Below are 6,000 nucleotides of genomic sequence, written 5' to 3' on the forward strand. Positions count from 1 at the left end.
GATGAGATTTCATGTATCATATGTTAGAATAGCGTGAAGGAAAAAGGTTTAACGACGCGTATAGATTCTGTCGTACTTCCCCTTTGAACTGCGCTGCCGCCTGTCGCCCGAGTGAAACCGAACGGGGAGGCGCCACTTAGCGCCGGCTAAGCGTTCGGTTTCGTCGCGAGGAATTCCTCCACGATAAATTCTTATTCTTCCTCCTCCGCTGACCCACTGAGCACTACCCATGTTGCCACGTTGCATTCATATGCTCGAATCAGTATGTCTACGTTACGTCTCTTTCCTTCACGCTATGCTCGGGTATGATACATGAAATTGTATCAATTTTTAACGAGGAATCCGAATCTGAACTTCGATTTTGGGTATCACGCGTTTTAAGTCAAATTTTTCCAAATTCAAAAATCTGAAATGACTGACGTGGCTTAAAATGCCATCTCGGCTCCTGTTCGATGGATTTCCCTGAAATTCGGTGTCAGGGTATGATACATGAAATCGCATCGATTTTTTACGAGGAATCCGAATCTGAACTTCGATTTTGGGTATCACGCGTTTTAAGTAAAATTTTTCAACTTCAAAAATCCGAAATGACTGAAGTGGCTTAAAATGCCATCTCGGCTCCTGTTCGATAGATTTTCCTGAAATTCGGTGTCAGGGTATGATGCATGAAATCGCATCGATTTTTCACGAGGAATCCGAATCTGAACTTCGATTTTGGGTATCACACGTTTTAAGTAAAATTTTTCAACTTCAAAAATCCTAAATGACTGAAGTGGCTTAAAATGCCATCTCGGCTCCTGTTCGATGGATTCTTCTGAAATTCGGTGTCAGGGTATGATACATGAAATCGCATCGATTTTTTACGAGGAATCCGAATCTGAGCTTCGATTTTGGGGATCACGCGTTTTAAATCAAAATCTGTCAAAATTAAAAAAATTCTAAATTCGAGAATCCGAAATGGCTTAAAATGCTATCTCGGCCCCTGTTCGATGGATTTTCCTGAAATTCGGTGTCAGGAGGTATTTTTCGACGGGAAACTCGAAGTTTTAGTCAATTTTTTAAAATTCTCAACTCCAAAATGTTGGATGTGACCTAAAATGAGCCCCGGTTCTGGCCTCCGTTTCTGTTCGTTAGATCATTGTGAACCGCGGGATCAGGGGTACTTTTCGACGGGAAACTCGAATTTTTAGTCGATTTTTGAAAATTTTCAAATCCAAGATGGCGGACGTGGCCTAAAATGCTATGTCGGCTCCTGTTCGATGGATTTTTTTTTAAACTCAGTGTCTGAGGGTATTTTTCGACCGGAAACTCGAATTTTTACTATGTTTAAAAAGTCTCAAATCCAAGATGGCGGACGTGGCCTAAAATGCTATGTCGGCTCCTGTTCGATGGATTTATGGCGCCCCTTTACTACATGCCTACTCTTGTATTTCTGTACAGCCGCAATTTTAGGGTCAAGGGGCGCCTGACCGTCTATGGACCAGGTGGAGTTTTTGTCCTGAAAATTTACCTTTAGACGGCAATTCTCTTTATATTTTGTCTATGGTTTTTATGCCCCCCCCCCCTTTCTCGCGGACTCTCTTTTCACTTTTCTTGCCTCCTTTTTCCTTCCATTTCCCCCCTTCTTCCTTGCTTTCACTGCCCAACCTTGTTTCCTTTTCCTTTTTTCCCCTTGTCCTTTCTTCCCTTTTTCCTTTTCCCCCCTTTTTTTCCCTCTCTTCTTCTTTCGTGGCGCCCCCCAAAGGCTGGCGCCCGTGTGCGCCGCACGCCCTGCACACGCCCTAAGTCCGGGCCTGCAATGAACTTCAGTTTGACGGTTCATAACGGACTTATTGAAGCTAGTTTGTAGCCTGTGGCTCACAATAGTCGCGATTTGCGTCGAGTTCAAAATGAAATCAGCATCAAAGATAAATTGGATTGCATTTTGCAAAAAGGAACCAAGAGCATTACAATGTTGCTAAGATTGCGTATCTCACATTTTTTGCAGAATATTAGTGAAAACATGGACAAATTTAAGTAACGAAGGTAATTTTCGTCTATAAGTTCATAGCATTGGGAGTTAAGATTTAAGTTGTTTTGATCATCAGTTTATATTTACAAGGTGAAGAAAGCTGTAAAATCTTTACTTACCGACACTTGAATGCTCCTGGTCTCTTTTTGCAAAATGCAATCCAATTATGCAAAGGTGAGAAAAATGGTGGTCGCTAATACTACCTCGCCTTCCAGAAAATTTAGAACTCACCTAATTTTAACATCGCCTTTGCTGGCGAAGGAGTTGATGGTAAGTTTCATTTGGGAGCGATATAATTGGTCTCTATCGTTTCAACCACGTGTCTTCGTGTGGAGGAGCATACCCTTCTTGAAGGTCAGTACTGCCGTGCTAGGGACAAACACCCTTCAAACGTTGCCATATTTCTATCGATAGAAGCCGAATTTCTGGGAAGATCCTAAATGTTTTTCTTCCAATCTGCCAGAAAATTTTGCCAGCAATTTAACTTTAAATATTTGAAAATCTCATGGGAAAATATGCATAACTTTCCTCAACAATAAATATTTCGTCACGAGAGATTTGGAAATGGTTGATTCCTCTGATACGGCGTTCCTCTTTAACACGGCAGTGTAGTATGCACGAAAGGGAGATAGAAGAAAAGAGAGAGAAGAGAAGGAGAGAAAAAGACATATCCAAATTAATAAGGAGCGTCGAATCATATGCGGAAGAAACGAGTCAAAATTTTGGCAATCGGATGTAGTTATGTATTTATGCTAAAAGGAGCTATGTTACACGCAAACCCTACGCACATAGTTCCTTTTAGCGTAAATACGTTCAATTGAACTCCACGCCTTATCGACGCACAGTGAATTGCGTCAATCAGAGAGGTCGGACATGACATTTTTTCCTAGAACTGCAAATTTTAATGTGTATTTCGTCACATTTTAAATTCTCAAAGGTGCTTCAAGAAGAAATTTTTACGAGGAAACCAATGGAACCACTTTCAGAACCTCAAAGTTTTGTATAAACGGAGTTATAAGCGTTTAAAGTCTGCACATTTTGTCCGACCTTTCCTATTTACTCGATCCACTGCGCGACGCGTAGAAGTAAACATAGGGTGCAGCACCTCTCGCCGCGCCATTGAGCTGTGCCATTGATTGAGATAACTCGGTACAAATCGTAGTAGACTAGTTGTGGCAGCTAGACGCTCGCTCATTTCCCAAGATATTGAACTTTTTGGGCAGGCTCAAAAATGCCAAATTAGTTAATTAGTGGTCCTCGAACCACCCGTGAGCAAAATTTCAGCTAGAATTTCAGGAGATACTTGGGCCATCGCCTTGTCTCAGATTATATTTACCATGCCAATCTGCTCATGACTCATTGTGACTCAATGTAAATGTTTTCATTCACTGCATGCCGTTCATGTTCATTCCCAGATTTCTAAGAATTATCAGTCAACATTAGCTACACACACAGCTACACACATTAGCTAGAGGGTCCTTCGCGACCCTTGTTTTTACATCTACCAGGTTACCTGGTTTTTTTTAGACAGATTCATTTTCTATACCTTAAAAACTCCATAGAATGTTTAAAACGTTGCTGTTTTTTTATACCCAATACAAGGATCTTGAGCCGCTTGTCGATCGCACTTAAGATAGGCAAAATGAGAGTATGCTTTACCCCTTATTTCGGCACCTAGGTTTTCATAATGGTCAGTAGCGTTAGCACCGTTTCAGTCGTAGCAGGAAGTTTGAAACACAATTCCAATTCTGTGATAGTCAATTATTTTTTATCTACTTGCCTCCGCGCATCATCCCAGGGTGATCGGCCAATAAAAATTAAACACGACCAAAGCGGCATTCGTTTTTTCAAACTTCCAGCTTCTTTCTCATTTGAATTTTAAAAAAAATGAGCAACAAAAAGCTGGAAAATTTCCGCGATCCTTCGATCCCAAGATTGCAGGCTCTCGATGTGAACACCAATATACAACGAGGATATCCTAACCCTACATTAACTCCTAACCGTGGTAATAACGACTTTTATAAATAAATTCAGCCTTTCCGCTCATGGAAGAAAGAATAATTTACTAGAGTTAAGTTGCACGTCAAACGTCACTATGACAGTCTCACAATCAGTAATATGAAAATATGGCAACATCAATCTATGACGTTAAGCTCAAGCTGTACACACTTTGAATTCAGTTCCCGTAACCAATGGACAATTAAAACGTTAATAGCTTAGCTAGAAGTTGATTTCTGTAGTTTTCGTTGCGCGAATCGTGTTTTGCATGAAATTCTGTTGAAGAATCATGTATCAGAATGCTTAAATTCTCTAACTTGTTTAATGGTCCATTCAATCTAAAAAGCGAACTTAGAAAACTTTTCTAACTTTTCTCAGAAACAATGTTTTATCGGGAGAAACGAGGCAACGTTGGACTGCTCATACGGCGTCGAAACACAACATTGGCCTGTCCTTTTAAGCCCCATTTTTCGATGCCGCGATTATCCTAACGCGAGTTCGAATAATCGCGCCGAATACGGTGCAGTCGGTGTCAAACTCATATCAGCGCCTGCAAGATGTGAATACTTACGCATTGCGCCAAAGTGCGGTCGGCGTAAGTACATAGCGCCTACAAGACTGTATGAATACTTCTCGCATTGCACCAAACGCAATGCGAGAGTTATTTGCGATAACTACTCGATCACAGGTACAGGCACATTGTCGCTAATTGGATCGAAGGCGTATTACATTGTGAAGATGACTCGACACTCGAACTGTGCTCCCTTCCCTAGCTTGCGCGACGCTAAAATCGCCGTAAAACTAGGACCACGCGTCATTTCTTTTGACGGTCCCTGCCCGGTTTTTGCCACAATTAAAGGGTAAATAAGTATCTTAGTTGCAACGATTCAGCAATTCGGACGATCGTTTAAAGATGCAGCTATTCTGAAACTTGATTCGCGTAACATTAATTTTGGTTTAATAAAAAGAAAACAGAACGAACGGAAATATCGCGTCAAAATTTTTTGTGATTTTATTTCAAATCATTCCGGAATTTCTCGGAAAGTTCTACAAGAACTGTGTGTAGCTTTGTAAAAAAAAAATGATTAAAATATAAAAATGAGTAGAGATTTGCAAAGTTGCAATGGGAGATAAGAACACTTTTTTTCAGCGTATAGGCGTCGATTTTTTATTTCATTTACGGCAGGCGTGACGAGATAACTATTCGACCATCGGTGTAGGCATATTGCCGCTAGCCGAATGGAAGGCGCGTCACACTGCAAAGATGACTCCACCGCGTTCCCTTCCTTGGCTTGCGCGACGCTAAAGTCACCGTTAAACTAGGATTACGTGTCATCATTCTTGCCTCTCTGCTCCGGTTTTTACCATAAGTAAAGGGAAATTTATGTGTCCTCATGTAACGATTCAGAAACTCGGAGGATATTTAATTTTTTGGTTTTGTTACATAAAAAGAAAATAGAACAAACGAAAATATCGCGTCAAAATTTTCGATGCTTACATTTGATTCATTTAGGAAAATTCGTGGAAAAACTTTGTGTAGCTTTTTCAAAAACTGTGTACAAGAATAAAACATAAAAATTGGTACACAACGTTGCACTCAGAGACGAATGTGCTTTCTTTCGCATGCACCCGTCGGCTTTTGAATCCATTCATCTCTTAAATAACTTGAACGTGGTTGTTCTACTATTTTTTACGTGTAGCTTTTCTCAGTGGTTGGCGGCCGCGTAGCGGCCACAGGCCTCTAGTTTCTGTATATTTCGATAAAACTAATGGACCATGCGTCTATGAGTAGATCACGTCTATTTACTTTTTGTTATCAATTTTGTTTAAATAAATGACTTATCTTGACAAAAAAAAAAAAAAATCTCGCAGTTAGCATATCGTATAACATACACTTGTGCAAAATACATGCATATTATTTATTTTTAATTTTTATATGATAAATATTTATTTTGATTAATTTTCTTTCTAAAAAAATAAAACATAACCGA

This window comes from Bemisia tabaci, chromosome 3 (genome assembly GCF_918797505.1).
Source record: "Bemisia tabaci chromosome 3, PGI_BMITA_v3".
Lineage (NCBI taxonomy): Eukaryota > Metazoa > Arthropoda > Insecta > Hemiptera > Aleyrodidae > Bemisia > Bemisia tabaci.